At 39.8% G+C, this 23,966-nt stretch overlaps 1 long non-coding RNA gene across 1 annotated transcript; it reads right to left on the bottom strand.

Annotated features, from left to right (window-relative positions):
* Nucleotides 1-14,858: 14,858 nt before the first annotated feature.
* LOC141801609 (uncharacterized) lies at nucleotides 14,859-22,477 on the bottom strand. Its single transcript, XR_012599417.1, has 3 exons — nucleotides 22,424-22,477; nucleotides 20,864-20,937; nucleotides 14,859-14,928 (listed from the first exon to the last, which is right to left on the bottom strand). It is a non-coding gene; the product is annotated as an uncharacterized LOC141801609 (long non-coding RNA).
* Nucleotides 22,478-23,966: the final 1,489 nt, after the last annotated feature.

Below are 23,966 nucleotides of genomic sequence, written 5' to 3'. Positions count from 1 at the left end.
TACAGGTAGCAGACCAGACAGCTTTCATTACCTCGTGACAGTAAACCATAGTGAGTAGTGTTGAGTAGCTAAATATGTGCTTGTGTGCTAACTCAGTGTGTGTGCAGCATGGGTACAACATTAACAGTAAACTAACAAAATAACAGAAACCAAAATATCATAAAAATGTTTTTGTGCCTGTTTGACACTAAGCACCCTGACAGACTCATAGTCCTTATCAACAGTGCAACAGATCAACAGAGTTTAATATAAACTAGATGTCTTTTCAGTAAACATTCAATGCTTTTTCCTTCAATACTATTTTTCTATCTGGCACTTTTAAGGAGTTTGCTCAAGATCTTTTCACTAAAACATTTATAGAGCTGGGAGATTATCACCTCCGCAAAGGAGGTTATGTTTTTGGAAGAGTGTGTCTATCCGTTTCTTTTTTTTTTGTCTCTGAACATTACAACTCAAAAAGTTACCAACGAATCTTGATGAAATTACCAGGAAATATTCAAATGGGATAAGGAAGAAGTGACTAATTTTGAGGTGCTCTGGATCACCCTCTGGATCCAGGATTTTTTAAAAGGATTCTTTATCATTGTAAAGTTGGGCCATTTTCACCATATGTGTATATAACTCCACCATAAATGGTCAGATTGCTTTGCAAAAGAATACAAGACAAGGTCACCATAATTTCTGACAGATGTAAAAGTTCAATCCAGATCCTGCCAATATTCTGGATACTAAGATCTGGAATATGAAATATGTACTGGATCAACATCATTTTCAACACTGTCAGGTAACAAATTATTGTACAAACCCACAACTAACACCAAATTGTAGCAGACAGTCTGCTGAAAGGGAGTATAACATTAAAGTAGGACTAAAGTGTTGGTGACAATCACAATATGCTTGGCGGAGGTCTGCGCTCTCTGAGTGCTTTTCTTGTTACTGATGTGATTGATACATGTGTAAAACTTGCTGCTCCTCATTTTTTGCATTGTGAAGAAATAGCACAATTTTTTTCGGAACACCTGACTCTCCTGAAGAAAATCCTGTCTTTTTCTTAATATGGCTGGATCATAGATTGTGAAAATAGAAAGACAGGGCACAGATGGATGATTGACCACAGCGATGCACTGCATGGACGTACATGCTAGAGAGTGACAGGGGAATGGATTTTCACTACTGTCTCATCCCACTCCCACGGAAAAAAATCCTATCCCATCCCACTTCTGGTAAAATCACTCCCACTCCTGTGACACTCCCATTTCTTCCCCCTTCTTTGAATTTTTAGGCAATACATTGATATTGATTAGATTTTCTCCCCATTCTTTTCTCGATTACTGTTAGCGTCTAAGAAGTGTGGTTCTTTTCACTTGCTTTAAAGTTTAGGCTTATTGGAAATAAACTACAAAATGGGGTGCATATCACATATTATATTTTATCTTCCTGATTGGTTCCTGCTCCTATCTGCTCCAGTTAACTTTTCATCCAGTACCGTCCCAATCATGTGATTAATACTAGAGTTGACTCCAAGATTCCCAAAAAAATGTCAGCCTCTAATACATGCTTAGGAAGTTGTTTGACTTTTACCTGGGGAAAAGTTGAGTCCTGTTTTTAGGGATGCCCCGATCCGATCCCGATCACGTGATCGGATCGGGGCAATTTTTAACAATAGGGGATCGGGGGAGACAGAATCGGAAAAAGCCTGGGGCCTTAGTTCTGGTTTTTGATTAAAATGTGTATAATAGAACATCATCATTCATTTTAGAATATTACTTTATTAGTCATTATAACAAGTAGAACGATATCGCAAACAAGAAATTGCAACCTTATTGTCACACACATACAAGGTTATCTTGTGGTGCACCACTGAGAAGCTTTTTTTTTTATTTTGTTGGTCCAATGCTGCACTAAGTGGAGAAAAAAAGCTATATCCATGTTGGCTAGAATGATACCTTCATTTAAATAAAATTTAAAAAAAACTCAAAGGACAACTTGTAGGAGTTTTTTTCTTTTCTTTTTTCCTAATGCATTGCTGGAAGCTCGGATTGGGAAATATCAGGATCGGCAGATACTTAAAATAAGAAAATCGGAATTGGATCGGGAGCAAAAAAAAAAGGTGATCGGGACATCCCTAATAGATTTGTTTATAAAGCAAATCTAGAAATGACAAAATACTGTCCAAATTGCTGAACAGTAAAAATTAAAAACAATAAGACACAGATGCAGGACTAAAGTATAAAAACTGGAGGACATAAATGAATCATTTAAAACCGAATGGATTAAAAGCCATATTCCCAAACAGAGCCAAAAGCCAGGGAGTAACAGTGGGACAGGCAGAGAGGAGGACAGTCTAACATTATTTCTCGATTGAAAGAAAGCTGAGGGTGGCTGAGTGCTGAACAGACAACACTGCACTAATCTCCATTATGGCAGAAAACACTTGTGCTGGTGGTGTAGGAAGATGATGACGGGGTGCCAGCATCAATGTCAGAGCAAGGCAACAGTGCATTTAACATGAAGCCAGCTGAGCTAATGAAGAGAAGTGAATCCTAAAACAGTGAGAGGGATGGCAGCTTAAGGATGCTTTTTTCTCTGAGAGTTGATTAAACTCTGGAAAATATCAAAAAAAATTTCTCCCCAGAAGGAGGAAAATCAATCCAAAAACTGGAAGCGTGGGATGTTTTGTACAAGTCTACGTGTGATTTGGAGTTAATGATGCAAGGCATGTCAAACACCGGAGGGATTACTGAATGTGCTCCTAAAAGCGGAGCTGCAGCAGTAAGAATGTGTCAGAGACCATGAGCGTCTGTTTTCCTCACATCCGATGTGTCTCATTACTCTCTGCAGTTACAGCAAATAAAACTTTGGTTATCAAACTTTACAATAGTGCTGTGAAGATTTAGGTAACTAAAAGGCAGCCGAAAATACTGAGGTGTGCACTTTATGAAGAGTTGATTGAGGTGATTCATCCCCGGCTGTTATTTCCAATAAAATGACAAGTTTATTACAATGTGTCAGGAAGTTACAGCACAACTGCCACACCTTCAGGTTAAAGAAGGTATTTCCAAATGCAGCCAATAACAGAAACACAGCGATGCTACTGTCATAGAAAAGTTTGTGTATTACTCAGAAAAACTTGCAACACCACATACAACAACAGTTCTAAATAAAGTCTGAGGGTGGTATCTCTCGTCTCTATTCTGAGATGACAAAATTGTGCAGGATTGTTGACAGTGTGAGAGCTCTGCACTCAGCCTTTACAGCAGCTCTCTGCTCGGCTGAGGGGTAAGACAAGACAGCCGAGGTGAATATATTACTCTCAATAAATGTCACAAATGCCATTTCCAACTGCTGAATGTCACAGAGACCGTCGGGGTGACTGCTAACGCTTCAGAGCACCATGACGTCTCTATTCATGCTGTTAACATCCTGTAGCTCCGCTCTTTAATATTCAATCCAAATCCTGCTCACTATGAGGCAAATAAACATCAATAAGTCAGAAACTGAAAGTGACAGATTGATGCAGTCTGTTTGATTACTGCTAGAACTTATGGACAATGTTAAACTACAAATCAGGTTTCAGAAAATGGGAAGAAAAATTTGTTGTTGAAATTTTTTACCAAATGAAGCAGAAAGAGGAAGAGATGCTTTTGTTTCTTCTGTCTGCAAAATATGCAATACAAAAGAAAACGATGCAGCTGGCTGTGCTAAATACAGGGGACTGAACCACTCATTCTAAAAATTAATCACTATTCCGAGCGTTAAGTTTATAGACATGAAAGCCAGCTTCTTTCATGTTACTCGTACACGATTTAAAAGTTTTTCTGCCATCAAACTTAGAATAGATTTAATTTGTGGCGGCACACAAACAAGGCATTCACAAGTTTCCATCCTCTAAGAGCTTAAAAAGAAAACTGAAGCAGTCGTGTTGTATACAGCTGGACATGACACCCACTAAAGACTGAGGAGTTCAAAGACTCAGCTGCCTCTGACCTTTTAAAGGTAAAAGGTGAGGAGGAGCTGCGCAGGAGCTGATCTCACACAGTTCATAAGTATCACAGACAGCAGCCCACACACTGCATTAACACCACTTTGACCTGTCAGGATTGGAGGTAGAAGAAATAAGATGAGCATGATGTAAACACAGTTACACACATCTAATGTCTGTTAGATGTCTATATATAGATGGTTTGAAGAAACTCCCCAGAGCATCAGTGTAAGGTATCTGATTGTGTACAAAGGCACCAAACTCCCTGCAGGATTTCATCTGAAGTATGCCGTCTGTGTATGTAGCACACGCAGTCATTAACTGAACAAACTGTTGACCATGATTGAGCATGATTTCTTCCTAATGACCAGTGTTGAAACCGCAAACATAACGAACAGGTTTCATTCAAATCAATGTGTCAATTTACACTGGATCTGTTCTGTGGCAGTATGTCTGCTTGGCCAATCAGGATCCGCCGTGTTGCAGGTAGTACGCAGCCATCGTATTTTTGACAGACACGGAGCTGTGACGCATAAATTAAGTATAACCCCTAAATTCCACCGCACGCGCCGTGCAGCGGGGCACCACAGTCTTGCTCCGATTGCCAAACCTCACTGGAAGCAGCGCGCCGCTCAATCCGGAGGGGGAGGGCTGGTCCTCGGAGAGTCACAGGCTCTCGTATGAATAGCGATATCACACGATCACCATCCACTGCCGTAACTTTTGATATGTCAGTCCACACCTTGTCCTTTCTGCCTGTATCCTTATTAAAAGGATGTTTGGGATCATACGGAATGTTGAACTTCTCCACTTCCAAGATCAGCTTCTCTTCATCCATGGCATCATGTTGAGTCTGGGACCCTCTGACCGACTGTTTACCTGATGCACGTGCCTCCAGATGTGACGTTTTTGTAACATATTGGGGAAATTTACATTCGAGAGTTTATGCATTGTGTTTCATTTTGAATCTTCCAGGTACTTTACACGATGACTTCTTGTCTAGTGCTTTCTTACTGACAGTGTATTTATGAGGTTTGGAAGCGGCCACACAGAAAATAGACCTGAAGTGTAATTCTCGCACCTGGGCGCACGCTGGCGCTTCAGCAGCTCGTGCAGTGGAATTTGCCTGATAGATTACAATGGAAGTGCTCCGCAGTACGTTTCAATGCGCAGCGTGTGCGGTGGAATTTATGGGTAAGGAAGATCAAGTGGGAAAGGAAGTCGTAATCGGAAACTTCCTGAAACACTCAGTGACTCTAAAATAAAACGGACTGTGTCTGAATTATTTTGTAATCAGCTTGACTATGGTGATAAACAGACATAATGAGAGGAGCAAGACCAGGAGTCAAGAGGTTTGAGGTTTTACAGGTGAGAAGAGAGACTTATCAAAGAAGTGGGAAGGGCGGGAACTCCTCCGTCATGTGACTCCAGCTGTCTATCAGTCTTGCAGCTTGTCGGGCTGAACACGCAGCCGGTGGGAGCTTACAAACACAGTCAAGATGGGGTTGCACTGCAGACGTATCTGGTGTAGTTCAGACTTGAACCACTGATTCAAAAAAAATAAACAATTCCAATTGGTTAGCTAGTTTCTAGTACACGATAATACAGTAGCTTCATGTGTGCACAGGGCTGTGCGTGTGTGTGAAGTGTTTTCTTTTCCTCTGGAAATGAGGCTCAACACCAAGATCCTTAGACTACAGCACTGATTACAGCTCTCTTATCTCCTCCTTGTAAAGGTTAGTGAAAAGGGTCAGCAACTTAGTTATAGGAAATAATTAAAATCTTAATGTGATCAAAAGATGAATGGAGAAAAGAAAGAGAGCTCAGCTCCTCACCCTGGAGCATGTTGGCCTCCTCAATCTTTTAGATGAAACTGGGTTTCAGACTAGAAAGTATTATCTGTACTGACACGTCGGACCTCTCCACAGATCAGAGATCATTACACCCCTGAGCTCCATCCAAACTTCAGCCAACACCAGAAGAGAAACATCAGAGCAGCTTTCCTGGATCAAAGGTCAGAGGCAGTTTTTGTATTTTGTTGCTCATATCTGGAGAAAGCCAAACTTCTGGTGAACAGTTCTTAATACACATGTCCAGCCACTGACAGGGCCCAGAATACTCTCCAGCAATGATTCATAGACATTGGATAATCTGATCAGGGAGCATCTGGACACAAAGGTAATAAACTGGAAACTGTCTGGTGGATTTCATATCAAATCACAACCAAGAGGAAAATAAAGCAACAAAGCTTCAGGAATCAAAAACAGACCAGTCTGTGTACAGTTCATATCAGGAAAGTTTGCTCGACTGGTGATGTGATAAAGATTATACCAGAAACACCAATAAATCTGGGCTGAGGAAAGTCCTGACAGTGGGCGTGCTTATTCAGAACTTTATTTTAAACTTGCTTAGGGATTAAAGGTTGATGAATACAACAGCCTTTAAATAGCAATAAATGTCATTTCTTCAAGATTGTTCCAGCAGACTTATGTGTCTCCACTCATACATGGAAACTATAAGACCTGAAACTGAATTACTGTCTGCATGAGTGGTTAAATAAAAAGTAGTAAAGCTATTAAGGGGCTGAGGGGCAAGGCAGAGGAGGGTGTTTACGTTTCTACCAGGTGGCTCCATCCAGCAGGTGTAAATGGCCACACACCAGCAGCTGATGGCCCAGATGAGAGGGTGAAGGGAGAGGAAAAGTGATCAGAAGAGGAGAGGCTGACTGAGGCCATGTCCACACATAGCGGGGTATATTAAAAAACGAATACTCCTCCTTCATTTGTTTTTAAAAATATTTTCGTCCACGCGCAGTGGGCAAAACTGCAGATAAGTGCTGCTTGGGGCATGTCAAACCCATATTTGGCAGTGCTTTCCAGATGTGAAAACCTGTGCCATCAAATCAGAATGAGCCCCCATCATTCAGCTGTGATGTTTGCGAACCGAAAACTCTGTTTACCGGCGCCCACACAAAACCATGACACCAGAGTTTTCCAAAATCTTCACTTTGGTCGGAGTTTTCAGAAAACATGGTTTTTAGTGACTTAAAACTGCGGTTTCATGTGGATGACAGGCATAAACGTATAAAAATATGAGGTTTTTCAGATACCGGGCTACGTGTGGACATGGCCTGAAGCTGTGTCCCGGCCTTCGTAGCCTTCCAAGACAGCAAAGGCCAGAATTGAGACTGTCTGGTCTACAGAGCATTTCCTGTTTGTTGCTCTTGATGTCACGCAGCGCCGCCTGCACCTGTTAGGCTTACATTACTTTTTAGACGCGCTAACCAAAACCTTACATTTAAATCAGGATGGTTTGTACCATATTTTTTAAAATATATCTTATGTAAGACTTAACAATGTACATTTAAAACAATTCAACAAGCTATGTCAGATCAAATTTTTAAAAAAAAAAAGAATATATAAATAAACGATAAAATGCAACCTATTATAGTTTTAACTGCTTTTGTTTTGAGTACTGATTGATTGAATGTATTGTTTGATTTTCCTGTAAATACATGAATAATTAAATAAATAAACCATCAAGTAAGTTTGTTTTCCAGAGAATTTGCATGTATGAACTTAGAATTTTCAATAATAATAAGATTCATAAATAACCGTTTTCCTCAATATGTTACTTGAAAAGAGCCCCCCCCCCCAAAAAAAAAAAAAAAAAAAACATTTTTCCACGGTAAAAAAAAAAAAGCGTCCTCAATGTTTTAGGAATACAATCACATAGTTGTTGCCAGAGATCCTTCACAACTGGATACAACAAGACTCGCTCTGGAGTTTAGTCATGCCCATCATCTTTGGTGTACACAGACAATGAATCTTGGGATATTTAAGGGCCAAGAAGGAGTCACCAAATCTGTCCTTCGCAGCACCCAAAAAGGAGGCTGGATTCATTCAGTCACATTTTGGAGGAGCCTTTGAAATGAGATAACCTTCGACGCACATGCTATGACGTAATTGGTCTTTAAATTCAGTCTCCATAGGCTGCAGCCCCTGAACTGGGCCACAGCTCAAGAGTGTATTCATCCCCTCTACATTGTGAAGAAGCTCAGAGAAGCTAGGGTTTAGTTCCCAGTTCACATTTGCCTTAAAAAAAAAAAAAAAAAAAAAATTGAAAAAAAAAACTAATTTTTGCCTCTAGGCAGTGTCCTTTTTGATTTTTTAACCATTCCACTTTTCCTCCTGTGCCTTAGTTTAACCTTGCTACAAGCGCCAAACATAAAAAGTTGCACTGTCTCAATTAATACAATCATAAAATACAATTTTAGACACTTCTATAAAACATAACTCCAAGACTTCCAAAAAATTTAACAGTTCCTCTTTAAATACCGACTTCACCTTTGTTCACAGGGAGCATTTAAAAGTAAAAGTTAGGGTCACCAACTCAAAGATCCTTCTTTATCAGATAAATCTGTCTCATCATACCAAACCTATACATACAGTTATATGAAAGCCATTGTTAAGTGTGAGTCATACAAAACAACAGACAGCTTGCAACCTGTGAAAAATTAAAACAGTGTGACGTCGTTTTTTTGCTACAGTTATTTTTGTGTTCATTATCCAGTATGAACTACATACGGCTCACCTCCAGCTGTTCAGTGTTCGGTGGTTCAGAAGCGCAAAAGAATTTACCCCACACAGGAAGCCAGCTGTCAGTGCAAAACAAAGACAAGGGCGTCAAATGTTGATGTCACACTGTGTGTCATGGCTGAATTCAGGGAAACTATTTAAATTGGCAGATTCCCCACAGGTCTTCTCGATAGAACAAATCAAAGACTGATTCAAGCTACATACATTTACTCTTCTGCTGCCACAAAATTATCAAGAGTACTTCAACGACTGAAATGATACGCACAACAGCCTTTTTTTAACTTCTCACTGTATCAGAGGTTGTGGTTTGAGAAATGCGTCACTTTTTTTCCCACACTTAAGTTAAAGAAGCCACTCTCATCCTCAGACTGATGGGAGTCAATTGAGGATGTTAGATGCAATAACTGGCAGTTTGCTGCAGGTACAAATTCAAATTACGCACAGATAAATCTAGACTGAAAACATGAATGGTACCATTTTAAAAGCAGTAAAAAGGTCATCCAAATAAAGCTCTCCTCCCATCTTAAAAGAAAAGTATTTTATGGCGATGTGGGGATAGATGAGTAGCTTTATATTGGCACTAGAGAAAAAGCCAGTGGATCACCAACAGCAAATAATGTGGTGGATTTTTTGTTCATATTTCTCTGGGTCATTTTTGCTAACTGTGTCCATTGGTTGATTAATAATGCCTGCTATGAGTTGTGATATAATGTCAGTTGAGTAACATGTGCCTCTTGGCTGGCCTTTACCATTTTACCACTACTCTCTACAATCCAGTGCTTCTCTTAACCAATCGAACATCAGATACACTAAACTCCAAACACTGACCTCGGATTAGTTAACATTTCTCTTCAGCTTGATGTAACAGAGTGCTAAGTATTGTAAAATCAGTGGAGCTAAAGGGGGAAAAATAAAGAGTGCTAAGGGATGGCTTCCATAGTCTGTTATATCTGTTACAGAAAGTCCGATCCATGAAGACAGTGATGGTGAATATTGATGCACCAAGAGTGGCTGGAGACTTCAAATGCCCCTTAATAGAAAACTGCGCACCACATTCACAGGAAGCCTGTAGGACAGAGGTTGCAGGTAAAACTGCATTGTCGTGGCGGTCTTTCATTTTCAGTGGGTACTTAAAATTTTTTGCCAGGGGTCCCAAAGCTATAGCCTAAAGCCTCACAAAGTCACAGTGTATGAAAGCTGATAGTGAATTCAAGGCTTTTAGTTAAGTTTGAACTCTGAAATAATGAGGCTTAGGAGCAATGATAACATTTAGTAAAAGGAGAAAAGTATGGTGGCCTGAAGAGCTCACAGCACTGCAAAGAGACAAAAAATAGGCAAATTGAGAAAATATATTATTATTATATATCAGTTTGACATCACGTGTGCAGCATTTAGAAAAACGTGTTGCAAAGACCACAACACAACATATTAGAAAAACGTGCAAATACATCGCAACACAACCAAAGTGTTTCCAGAGGACACCTAAAAGTGATGCACATGTTCATCTTCAGTCATGCTATGCTAAATAACACAAAAACTTTTATCTCATTTTCCTACACAACTGACAGAAAGAAAACCATAATAAAGCTGAGACTAAAATTCTGGGGCAACAAGTGTGTTGGGACATGTGCATCACTTTTAAGTGTCATCTGCAAACACTTCAGTTGTGTTGCGGTGCTTTTACAGAGCATTTTACTATGTTGTGTTGTGGTTTTTGCAGCACATTTTCTAAATGCTGGGCACATGTTGTCAAATTTATGGAGAATTTTTCTTAATTCGTTTTATTTTGTCCTTTTGCATGTATTCTCTTAAGCTGCAGTGCTGTGAACTCCCAGGGTCACCGTAGAAAAGGTTTGACACAAACATGCAAGCAGAGAAACAGTGAATGTGAAATGTCTATGAGTCAAAAGCTCATTGCAGTACAAAACTGGATTAAGTTTGACCAGAGACTCCCCAGACAGGCAGGTTATGGAAAGCTGAGTAATATTCAGGATTTAAACAGAGCAATGAAGCCAACATGATGGCTTGCAGGAGAGTCTGTCATCAATAACCCCTCTAGCTGCTCCATTTGCAGCTAATTGTTCCCTTGAGTGTATCAGAGAAGGATGGGACACTGTTTGAACAAAGCCTAGACCAGAACCAGGGCAGCTCACCTTGACCCTCACATGCTCCATTAAACCCAGAGAAGATGGAAAGCATGTGGTCCTGACATTCCTGGCCCCAGAGCTCTGCTGCCGACACAATTACCTGATTCTTGTTCCTCAGCGATGTTTTGCTTTCTTGTTTAAAAATACCCACCTGTGGGCTCAAGGATAAGGATACCATCTCCTACATAGAAAAGTGAGGTTAAGAATTTAAAGCTGTTCAAATTATATGCACAGGTGGGACAGGTCTGCAAAAAAAAAGAAGCAATAAAAAACAAAAACAAATGAAAAGACATTGGCACTCATCTTTACAAATAAGGTTTAGAAGTCCTCAATGCAGAATGTAGAAATGTGCATTTATACCCAACAGATGAAGACTTGCCAGTTTAAATAAAGGCATTTTTACTTTGTTCCCAGGTTTTCACTGTCTTTTTTAAGTTATGCAGACATACAAACTGCTCTGAGGACGTTTTAAAAACACCTTGAACTACCACAGACTAAATCACCCTGAGATTATTGCCATTTTCCCTGTAGCAGAAAACAGCTGGTCTGTGCTCCATCTCTGACACTCACATAACACTCTCCTTCTACCTCAGAAACACAGACTCCACTGTGCTGCCTTTATTTAGCCAGCAGTGAGTCTGCCAGATAAAACTGGGAGAGAAAATTAAGTCTCAACTCAGAAAATCTTTTAGGTTTATAGTGTAATAATAGAAACTTTGACTCTTTTGAAACAGATCACAGTGAGTTTTTCTGAACAATAACTAGGATATGTTGGCTTCTCAGGTCGTTTAATAAAATGAAGAGAAGAGCACGTTAGCTTTGAGGTTTATAAAAACTTCAACACTTTCAGTTTTGTTTCAGTTTGACTACAAAACTTTGCGCCAACCCTCTCTCTGGTCAAATAAACAACAGGCGGCTAAACAGACAGTACCTGATGCTAAAAAGTCCCAGATGAACAAGTTTTCTGAGAAAGAAAGAATTTCATGTTTCCTTGATTTGTATTCATCAGTGGTGCTTGACACAAATTCAGATTCAGATGAGCCAAAAGGAGAAAAGAGAAACATAAAATAAAAAGGACAAAGAGGGAGAAGGGGGATGGTAGAGGAGGATAGCCTACAGTCAGTTCCAGCAGAGGGGCCCTGCTGACCCAGATCCAGGCAGAGAGTGGATGATATTAGAGGTAACAACTGCCAGGCGAGTCCCACTGAGGAGAGCAGTCTGTCTTTTCTCCGTTCAGACTGACTACTGATTCTTCACAACTACAACAACAAAGACTCCTCTCAGCCCACAAGTGACTCAGTTGGTAAAAGGGTAAATACAAAAAAAAAAAAAAAAAAAAAACAGAGAAAAGTGATACGAATAGAATAACATTTTTGAGCAGCATACAGTGGGAGTGATTCCAGCGACAGGGACAGAGTCTCACAGGTGGGTGACCCTGTCAGCCTGGATGTGCTGAAATCACTGCAGGAATGTCACAAACTTCAGTGGAAGTGAATCTTTTAGCTTAAAAAAAAAAGTTGTGCAGTTTTTGCCATCAGGGACAAGAGAATCATCATGTTTCAGGTGAAGTTAGTCAAACTGAGCTACAACTGACGCCGGACATGGGAGTGAAACTACTTTTTTTAATAGAAAGTTAAACTTTTTGTACTTTTCCTCTGGCATTTACCAAAAGTAAAATGACTTTCTTTTTTATTTGTCCTTCTCCAAGGATGTGTAATTTTTTTTCTACAAAAAAGTGGAGATACCCTTGTTCTCCAGTTTAAAGCAGTAGTCTTCTTAGGATATTCTTGACATCTGCTCGGAGTTTAAAAGCAACAGACTGAAAGCACGATGAGTTTTTAAATAGACATGAGGAGAAGGATAAAGAGGGATGTTGGCTGAAACAACTGCTAAAATTTGAGAATCTGACTGTCCTCCCATTAGACTGTCAATTACACCGAGACATTTTTTACCTCTAAATCTCTATATATACAGCTGCTTCAAATACAAAATTGCATTATCCTGCCACCCTGTGTACAAGTCAAATCATTATTACAACAAACATGCATACTTAATAACAGCATAGACAGATGCCAACATTACAGCTAACAGGAAACAGCACAACTTAAACCAGCAGCCAATTTGGCTGCAACAAGGCGGACAGCTGCTATATACGAAAAAGAGACGAGATGAGATGGAACAGCAGGAAAAAAAGTTTGTGTCAGATTAAAGGGAACACATATCTACTGATTTCAAATCTCTATTTGTTATCACATCAACAAACTGAATACAATTTGTAGGAACATCTGAAGCGTACCTCTGGATCAAAACGCTGCTGTCTCACTGCCCTCTGATGCATTTTGTATTTTATCAGCCGTATCTCCACAGAGGGTCAGTATGTATGTAGAAGAGCTTCTCCTCAACCTCTCCAGATCCATCCAAAATAAAGCAGGGATGTACATTTTCCAAGGGTGCTCTATATTAGAAACTAGAGGTGTAACAAAATAAAAAATGTTGAAATAAAATTTCAAAAATGCACAAACTAAAACCAGGTAAACTCTATTAAAGGGCCTAAATTTTAGTGCGTGACTGTTGGTACTCCCAGAAAATATTCAGTTTGAAGCCTGGTGCTGATAATGTGGGATATTCATACAATAGTTCTGTATGACCGACAGCAAGTTTTTGTAAGGTTATGTGAAGTGCAGATTGGCCGATACCAAGGGGCAACATCCAATTTGTAAAAATGAAGTCTATGTGGAAGTACTTCAAGTTGCTGTTCATCAAGAATCCATCATCAAGACTGGCTGCAGAAAGACCAGAAATCGTGTAAGCATCCAGCCCAAAAAAAAAAAGACTTCTACGGCATTGAAAATTCTTATTTACAGCCTGGTTAAAAAAACAGCTTGGGTCTGACACGCCAATTTCTCTATAAGCACACACCAACTGGCTTCATTTCTTGGTATCATGATCAGACAGGTGATGTCGCTGAGACTGCGTAAATATGTTATACAGTCTATTGACAACACGTATCAGTCTGGATCAGTGTGTCTCCTCACACCCTGTCAGGGGACAGGAAGCTGTGGTTCCTTAGGACATAACTTTGACTCACATCCATCTTAACGTAAAAAACTATTTTTGATCAAACATAACTAATGCTTTGGGGACAGTGTCAAATGGGGAGTTTGACTGAGGCGGTACACCTGTCAAACTATAAACCAGGTGTGCTAAGGCTAGCTCAGGGAGGATGGAAACCTCCCATGGAGCATAAGGGCAAAGCTTGCTTGATCTTGATTTTCAGTATGAATACAGACCATCAAAGCAGGGCCTCATGATCCCTCTGACTTCTTGGGTTTTAAGCAGGAGGTGTCAGAAAAGTTACTGGTTTGATCAAAACTACAAAAAGGTGGCGTCAAATCACCTGTTTCAGAGTGTTTGCCCTGCCCGACAAGTTTCTGCAACAGAGTTTGAGAAAATACTGTCAATGATCCTCCTTCTGATAAGGTATGCCAGTCAGACATAAGAACCGGTCCTTTGAGGAAGTAAAGTGAAAAGACAAGCATCAGGGGGAGAAAGACTTTTTTTTTTTTAAATGTGAATCCTTTTCATGATATTGTGAACAAAAGTCCTATCGTTTCGTAAGTATTCCATTTTGTTAGCCTTATATCATCTCTCACTGTCTCTCTCTCAGTTTAACTGTATCTTTTTTATATTCATTCAGACCTGATACAAACTGAAGAACAATTCTTAACTGTCAAGAGCTCAGCTACTTGAAGAGCTACAACAAATGACCTGTAGCATGTGAGTAATCATTCAGCTCCTTAATGTCTGTCTGAGCTCTCTCATCTCTGCTCAGACACTTCTGCAGTAACCATTCACAGACATGACAGCAGCCTCTTAAGCTCTGTTCGAGGGGAAAATGCACTTGAAGTGTTTCACTTCTAGTTAAAGTAAATTAACCTCAGTTGTGTGCGATATCAGGGATATGAAAAGTATAAAACATCTGAAGGACATTTCATAGGCACTGAAAGAGACATATCATGACCTGTTGCTCCCTGCAGATGGCCATTAAGGCTTATGTTAACACTTGGAACTTTTCCACATATAAATTCGGCAAACAATACACATAATCAAACCAGAGTAAAGCACATCTACCAGAAGGCCCGTTGACCTGTTGGGAAATTCTCAGCAGAAAAAGTTGATCCTCTTTCAGAGTGGTGATGTTCTGAAGGTTAAAGAGAAGTTTTTATAGTAGGCATTTAGAAATAGTAATATCAGAAATATGCAGGGTTTGTTTGTTTTGTTTTCATTTTTTGTTTGTTTGTATTTGTTATCAGCTTGAATGAGTTCTTCAAAAATTATCTTAGCTGAAACACCATGATTGAACGCAGGTTCCATTGTGTACCATGCAATTCCAAGCACATTTGATCATCATCGGTCTCTAGTTTTTAAATGGGACTTTTTTGTGGGGTATTGGGGAGACAAAAGGAATATGTCTAGCCTATTGTTAATACCTGAATCTTCTTTTATTTTTTCCCCATATATGGTTTTTGTTGTCTGTTTTAAAGTTTAAACGTTCTGAACACTGATTAGTGTCATTTACAAATTTGGTATCAGGCATATCTTTAAAGGTTTGCCTGTGACAAATATTTATGCCTATATCCATGACAGTTGGACTCAGGGGAAAATTTATCTATAATGTCATTTGAAAATATTGCATAAGAAGTGTGCATGCATGTCTGTTTATAACAAACAAAAAGTTTGATATTTATAAATGTATTTAAAGCTCTTCTGACTTACACAACATTAACAAGAACGGTTCATTCCTACCTGGGATCCCACATCCAGGTCTACCATCCAGGTCTGGCCCACTGCGCTCTGCTTGTGAAAGACGCCTGGTGCTCCCAGCCCAGCGCGGCTCTAAATCTCTAGCCAGACTCTTGTCCTCTGTTACCAAATGGTGGAATGAGTTACCTAACTATATGATCCACAGAGTCCCTTTCTACTTTAAGAGATGTCTGAAGACTCATCTGTTCAGGGAACACTTGAGCACTTAAGCTGAGCCTTCGCCTCTTATACTTGTGTACATATATTTAGTCCCAGCACTTAATGAATTTTCAGCACTAATTACTGAATGTTGTTGAAGGTTGAAGTATATTGTGGCAGCAATTAATTGTAGTTACTTGGCTAGATTATTCTACATGAAAAAAATAAAATAAAGTCCCGCATTTAATGGCAGTACCTACAGCCAAATAACTTGTAACACTTTGGTGGCACTAACTAGGTTTTCTTTCTGTCTAAATTCTTGCTTGTGTTGTACGTCGCTTGGGACAGAAGTATCTGCTTAATTTAACTGTAGGACTGTAGAACTTCAGATGTGCATGACCAGGTAAATGCAGTTAAAACTACATTCTTAAAATTACCATGAAAAGTTTCCAACTTTGAAAATTCCTGGAACTTTGTGACTCTAGCCTACAAGCTCTTTGCAAAATGTGCATCTCTGCATCATTGTGGCTGGTTCAGTGAACTTAATAAAAACCTCTGTTCCTTAGGAAAAAGTCAAAGCTGTTTCCTGTTTAATAGATGTTGAGATCTTGGAGTAACAACGTGTTATCTGCTGGAGAATTAATCTAAAAGCTGCATCTGGTAACATTCAAAGCTTTTCATGTCATGACATCTTGTCAAGTCCAGAGCACAGACACACAGTATTATTATCAATCTTTACATCTTTACAATATTTTACATGGAGGCCACACAGCACAAGGACACTCAGATGGGGAGAAGCTGATGTGGCAGACTCACTGGGAGCCCTGAAATCTCTACATGATATCATCGGGCTGCAGGACTTTGTCACCAAAAAGGAAATGACAGTAACAGAGGGCTCAGAAGAACCACAGCTGACAGGTTTCCAGGATGAAGAGATGGATAGATGGACAGCTGGTGATGCTGAACATCTTTCAGCCATCTCAAGGTGTTACATCCTCAGGATGAACTGGTTCTCCCAAAATTTGGGTTTAAAAAAGATATAAAAGACATTTTACAACCCAGTAACACTTGACTGTTAATCTAGTTAAGCTCAAAATATTTGGACAGTGTCACAAGTTTTGATATTTTATCTGTTTATGAAAACATTCAGGTTACAGTTTTTTAATCAATATGGGCTTATTGTGATTACCCATGCTGCTCATGTGGACATTGTGGGTAATCACATCATGTATAAGACTAAGATCAACCTGTGCCAGAGTGAAAGCAAGACAAAAGTATGGAGAAGAATCGTATCGCCCTATGATCCAAAGCACACCACACCTTCTGTAAGACATGGTGGAGGCAGTATAACGGCATGTGCATGCATGGCTCCCAATGTCACTGGGTAACTGCAGTTTATCAACAATGTGACTGAAACAGAGGTGAATTCTAAAGTGAATGGGAGCATACTTTCTGCTCGGATTCTGCATTGACCAGTTCTATGACCAGATCTCGATCAAATCAGACATGTTTTTCTCTTACTTAAGCCAAAACTTAAGCCAGAAAGACTCACAAACAAGCAACAACTGAAGGCAGCTGCAGTAAAGGTCTGGCAAAGCATCACAAGAGAGAAAATTCCAGCGTTTGATGTCGTCTCTGGGTTCCAGACTTCAGGCAGACAGTCTCAACAAAAATCAAAACTGAGCATTTGTGTGGGAGTGGGAGATCCAATGTAAAATCTAAGGGAAAAAACGTTGTAATTTCCTCTCTTTTTCTCCATCTTTCTCTGAAGGCCAAGGGACATTTTCTACAGCTTGTGTAACTTGTGATGTTTTTTTTTTATATATTCTGGAAATCTGATATTTAAAGTAAATTAGGGGCCTTTTGTAGATCTTTAAAGCAGCAATCTGCTGTTTGAAAAGATGGAATGGTTTTAAAATCACAAACTTTTCACATCGCTTTTGGCTTATAGAGATGCAGCACTGAAGCTTTTAACGAGCAAAAACTGAACTTCAATCTTTAGAGCAGAAAAAAAAAGATCTGATAACAATTTCAAACATGGGAGTGTAATTCGTGCCCTTCTTCCCTTCTCAGTTAGAGCACTAAAATTTAACACTTTCTTCTTTGTTATGTTCAGTCCTGGAGGACAAACAAAGCATGCATCAACACTGGAAGCCCTTTAGAAAGTGCCAGCATGTCCATTCATAGATATTAGCCTCAAAAGCTTGTATAAGATAGAATGCTCAAACCCCTGCTGTGTGTGCGGGTTAGAATTTTATGCCCCTTTACCACGGTTCAGCCCCCTGCAGTGTCTTAAGTCTTTATCACTGCAGGGGTGAGCAGAGGACAATACATCACTGTCCATGTTAGGAGGGTATAACCACATGTTACAACCAGTGTTTGCACAACTTTCTCCTTTACCTCCCCCCAGCACACCTGATTGCTCTAAGCAGCAGAGACAATATCTAACATGCATCTCATGGAGGCCGAGTCATAGGTCAAATCATTAACTAGATTACTCCTGCTGCTGGGATTTGGCTTTACAGCTCTACAGTTTCCTTTAGAGGACACTTTTGTCCAAAGCAACGTACAACACAAGCAAGAATTTAGACAGAAGGAAAAACCTAGCTAGCGCAGCAACAGTGCTACAAGTTATTTGGCTGCAGGTGCTGCCATTAAATACAGGATTTTTTTATTTTTATTTTTTTTAATAATGTAGAAAACTCTAGCCAACATACCACATTAATTGCTGCAACAAAATACTTCAGCTGAGCTGAGTCTTAGACCTACTGACTCATTCTACCCTTGAGGACAAGGAGGAAAAGGGTCAGATGAAGACCTTGTTTACAGGTTAACATTTCATCTGAAAACGCTAAAATGCAGTGAAAAAAATCTGCGTTTACACAGAAAACTGGACTGGAAACGCTGTAGTGCCAGGCCTATAGGTGGTGCTATAACTGTCTTGTACAGAAGCCGCTTTAGGGAGATCTCCACCAAAGTAGAGTTAAACCGATCATCTGATGTAGTACTCTTAGAATACTAAGAAAAAAAGTGGAGCAACAGATGCACATTTTGTATAAAGACAGTCAGCAGATTTAGCAGATTGAGCAGCACAAGCACAAGGTAGTCTGCGACGATCCTAAAAACGGTGCTGTTGTACTGTTGTATGCGCTTGGAGCATGACATCGGCGTTTCCACTGAAAACGCCGGCTGTTACCACTTACTGTGTACATGGCAACGGTGTCGGCAGCGTTTCAGAAAATCCACTATGAGGCCGTTTTTAAACTTTTGCATTTTAGGTCAGCTAAAACGCAGTTCCCATGTAAATGCAAGACTGAAAAGCAACAAAATTTTTCGTTTCACCCTAAAACCAATGACGAGTAAATGGCCCCTCAGTGCTTAAGTGTTTCCTGAACAGACGAGTCTTCGGGCATCTTTTCAAAGTAGAAAAGGACTCTGCAGATCGTATACAGTTAGGTAATTTCTTCCATCATTTGGGCACAACACAGGGGAAGAGCCTGGCTAGAGATTTAGAGCCGCGCAGGGCCAGGAGCACCAGACGTCTTTCACAAACAGAGCACAGCAGAACTCTCATCATGATGCTCTGTCTTTGCAGATAAATATATTTCACTCTGCAGTGTAACGTCTCCATCTGACCCACAGTGGAAAGGATCAAGCAGAGTCAAAGTCAAGTTTTTAATGAATAGACCATTTATAACACCTCAAAGCCACTCTTGCTGAATCTGACCATGGAAACTGGCTGTGATGTTACCTTGCCGTTTAAAGCTGTTAAAGAAATATAAAACTTGTTGCTAACGCTCAAAATAGATAGCCTCTTAGTTGTATTGGCATTCCCTCCAATCTTTAGAAGGAAAATTCCTTTCATCCTCATTTTGCAACACTTTCAGATTTTTCTACAAATCCAGCGCAGCATGATGATCATTATTTCTCTGGTATGTGATAACAAGACAAAACGTCTTCTGCTGGAATCAGTTTCCTAACAGAGGCCCTTTTAACATTCTCGGGTGTATCCCCATTTCATCTGCAGTCCATAGTCTGCAGGGAAATCTCGTAGTATTTGACTCTGGTTTCCAATTTGGGAAAATGGAGCTACAGGTGATGGATTTTATTTTGCTTTGGTTGTGAATGTACAACACAAACTTTGGGTAGATCTTGGCATTTTAGGTGTTTTGTCAATCATACCATGGCAGAATCATCAGATTTGATTTTTAATCTTACACCAAAAGTTCTATTGTTTATGGAAGGGATTTTTATTTTTGCAGCTGATGGAAAACCTCTTTTATATAATCTAGGTATGGTTTAAAAAAAAGTGAACTAATGGTTTATGTGGACTTTAACGAGTTAGTAGAAGTAAACGCCTCTTTTATAAGTGGAAGTAACAAGATTCACTTCACTTATATCTCACAGACCATCTAGTGTCAGTGTTGTTGTATTGTAGTTGTAATGTTGACCTATTCCAGTAGATGGCAGTAATTCACCAAAACCTTTGGTCCACATAGACAAACAACGTTAGCGCCATGCATTGTGGGAAACAGTATGCCAGGTAGACTGGTCTGTTGCATACTGAGAAATTTTCCTGGATCAGTAGGACATCCAGGGATTTTTGGCATATCGCAGATTTTGCAAGTTTTCGCAGACTGCCGACTACACACTGAATTTGGGCCAAAATAGTATGCACTGCTGGTGTAATAGGTGGTTTGGTTTTACTTGCTGACAGACTGTGAGATGTTCACAGGAAGAGGAACGAAGCTAACGAGTCATTTCATATCATGTGTCCATTTCTTAGACACATCAGGAAAATGAAGCAGAAGTAATGACACCATAGCAAATAATTCAGTCCATCCACCCCACATGTATGCAGACCAACAACACAGGACATGTACACATACACACACACAGCACAGTGTGATGACGGATTAAGTGTTGCACATCAGGGATAGTAGGTAGCATCAAACAGCTAATCGCTTTTTTCCCATAACTGTGAAGTATTAAATGAGTCAGAACTCATATGAATATTGCATTTCTCAAAAGTATAAAAGGGGGAATGAGGAAACAATGAGGACAGAATATGACTGACTCTCCTATCTTATTGCGCTTTTGGGCCACACTTGGTGGTTTGTCTCCAGCATAAAACATTTATTAGAACATAACATGTTGAGTTTATGTTAGCTTACCCAACCATTGGTCTCTAGTGGATGAGGATGATCATCACATGCAAATCAAATCTTCAGAGTTTTGCCGTCTGCACCTGCAGAAACAATAACATTTGATGAATGTGGCGTGACTTAGAGTCTGAAAATGAAACAAAAACGTCCATAAATCTGGCCCTGAAATTCCTGAGCTTTCCATCGGTTTGTAACAAGAACAAAATCAGCCGTGCTTTCACTCATAAAGACTGAGAACAAAAATAACCCAGTCATGTGTGAAACAATCTGCATCAAGAGCTTCATTAGAGTAATCTTTAGTCTGGAGAACAGATAAATGACTCCACAGAGACTCGTGCTTCTCTCCAATGGTCCTGAGAGATAAGAGATCAGCTGTGGATAATTCAGCTATTGAAAAAAGGTCAAACTGAAGGCATACGGATGAAATTAGAAAAGCTCTCAGGGACTGGTAGTAAATGAATTCATGTGCCGAAACAAAAAAAATGTATTTTATCCATTAAAATAAAACCTGTATCCTTATTGAGATCAAATCAAGTGAGAAAGTTTGCACTGAGATGACTCTTTAAAGTCCGTAAAAACTTACAATTACAATTTTTCTTTTATACCACTAACCCCCCACTTAAAACATAGGGCTCTAATTTCGTAGACCAGACGCAGGCGCACGCGCACCTGCCCTGCGCCGGCCTTCGCCGTGCGCACAGGGTGTGACCGGCACACTTTGCAAGTTTCCTGCAGTGCCAAGAGAGGCGCAGTCCAGGCGCAGATGAAGGCTGATGAGCGCAGAGCTGCGCGTCCACGCCTCCCTCCACGCAAATGGCAGAGAGGGAGGAGAAAAACCGTAAGTGGGTTTAACACAGCCGAGCGCTGTTTTCACCAATCAAATGAGTGCCTCTCCTCGCCTTTAAATGCCCTGCGGCCGAGGCACAGGGTCTGATTGGTCTGACTGATCTACAGCACCGCGGAGAGAGTGCTGGTAGCGGAGACAGTCAGAGCCAACATGAATCTGCTGACACCTCCCCCTGGTGCGCCGTCAACTCCCCCTGGCGCGCCGTCATACCCATCTCTGCAAAGATGGTCTACCAAATTGTCAAATTGGCAGCGCACGGAGGTCCGCCGCACGAAATTAGCACTGCGCAGGCTGCACCAGGCTTGCGCCCCCTGCGCTGCGCCACGAAATTAGAGCCCATAGTGTTTCCTCTCTCCCATTTCCTGGTACTGATGCACTGCATGAAAGTTATCAATGCACAAGGACAACAGCATGGATGTGAACTTCCTTAAGCAGAATAGCATTAATACCACCTTCGGTCTTAAATCTATTGAAGAATTTTATTCTTAATGTAATCTGAAAACACAGTTTTAACTTTGAAGGGTAGAAATTTCCCTCTAGAAGATAACTTCAGGTAAGAGAGAGATTTATGTCATGAAACTCCAGAAAAACAGGAAACAAAACGAGGTGGACCCAAAGGCAGATTTAACAAAAGAGAGGTTTTTACTTAAACTTAACTGAAAAATTCAAACACTCTAACAAAAGAAAGAAAGAAACAAAAGAAAAAAAAAAAAAACCCTCACCGAAAGACCAGAAGCACAGAACACCGGGATAAACACGCAGGGTAACAGCAGATGATGAACTGACAGAGAGCACAAGAAACACAGAGACTATATAGACGGGGGAGTAATTAACACAGGTGTGAAACAAGACACAGGTGAAACACATGAGGAGCAATCAAACAGGAGGGAAACACAAGGAGAACCAAACCAAACACAAGGAAACTCAAGACAGAGACAAGGTAACTCCAAAACACAGAAACACTAAAAATAATCACAAAAAGACCTACACATGACAAGAACCAGAACCACAAGGAACACAAACTTAGGACAAAAAAAAATCTGAAACACAGAACATACACCAAGAGTAACAAAGATAAACACAAGAAACACAAAGAACCAAGAAACCCAAGACATACAAGAAAATCCAAAACTCAGAAAAACCCAATCCAGCACATTTTAGAGTTAAGTGCGCATTCAGGGACTATTTGACTCATGTATGCCCTTTTTTTTTCAGAGTTACAAGGCATGTGGTTTTTTCACTTGAGTCCCTCTGAATCATGTTATGTGTTTATTTTTTCCATTTTGTACTATGTTTTAAGAAAAATAGGATTTTATGATGACATATAATACCAATAACATTATAGAAATAATAATATTGTCAAATTACATTTTAAAAGAAAGGTGGTGTGGGGGTGGGGGTGGGGGGTGGTAGGTGTGGGCATTGGCTATGGCAAATACTCGTGTATCAAGAAAATTGCACCTAAAGTAAATTATAAGCAATCCTGTGGGCAGTGTTTTCCTTTAGTTTTTGACCAGCTATGTGCCCACTGGCAACTTTTGTTGCCACTCGCAGAAATAAGCCCATGAACAAAATAATATTTATCCCAGATACAATTTTTTGGTAGAGAGTTACTTCAAAGACTTGAATGATTAAATAATTATAAATATGTTTTGTGGGGATCATAAGAAATTTATTTTTAAAAAATGGCTCTTTTCAGGACGATTTGCATCCGTGATGTCTTTCACTGCAGCAGGAAGCAGATGATGTCATGTGACCGGAACCACTTGGAAACTATTTTTTATAAACCAGATTCTTTTCCTAAGTTGTCTACTAGCATTAAGTGTAAAAAGTTACATTAGTAATGTTGAGATTTTTAATCATGAGTAGAAAATGATAGGCAACAGTGGTTTGGCAACAGTTGTTGCAGGTGGGGCAAAACCGAGTTAAGGTCTCAGGAAAAAAATGAACACTTAAGAAAAATTATATGTGATTCTCTTGTCATTCATAGACTGAGTTCAAGAGAGTGGCTATGAGACAGCCTTTCATAGTTCACTGATCTCTACAAAGCTCAGAAAACGGTGTCTGCTAATGTCTTTGAATCCCATGTACAGGATGTGTTTCATGTATTTTAAATATGATTGTTATTAAAGCAAAGAAAATACAACCACAACCCATGGGGTGAAATGTGAAAAGCAGGACAGATTCTGCTTTTTGGTTAAGATAAAACAAATCGTAACTATGAACCATGAACAAATATTTTATATGCTTTTTTGTTTTTTTTTT

The sequence above is a fragment of the Halichoeres trimaculatus genome, unplaced genomic scaffold (assembly GCF_033239565.1).
Source record: "Halichoeres trimaculatus isolate MK-OKI-2021-1 unplaced genomic scaffold, fHalTri1.1 fHalTri1_scaffold_13, whole genome shotgun sequence".
In the NCBI taxonomy this organism is placed as follows: Eukaryota; Metazoa; Chordata; class Actinopteri; order Labriformes; family Labridae; genus Halichoeres; species Halichoeres trimaculatus.
The sequence above is the reverse complement of the archived record's forward strand: the minus strand, read 5'-3'. Positions and strand labels throughout refer to the sequence as shown.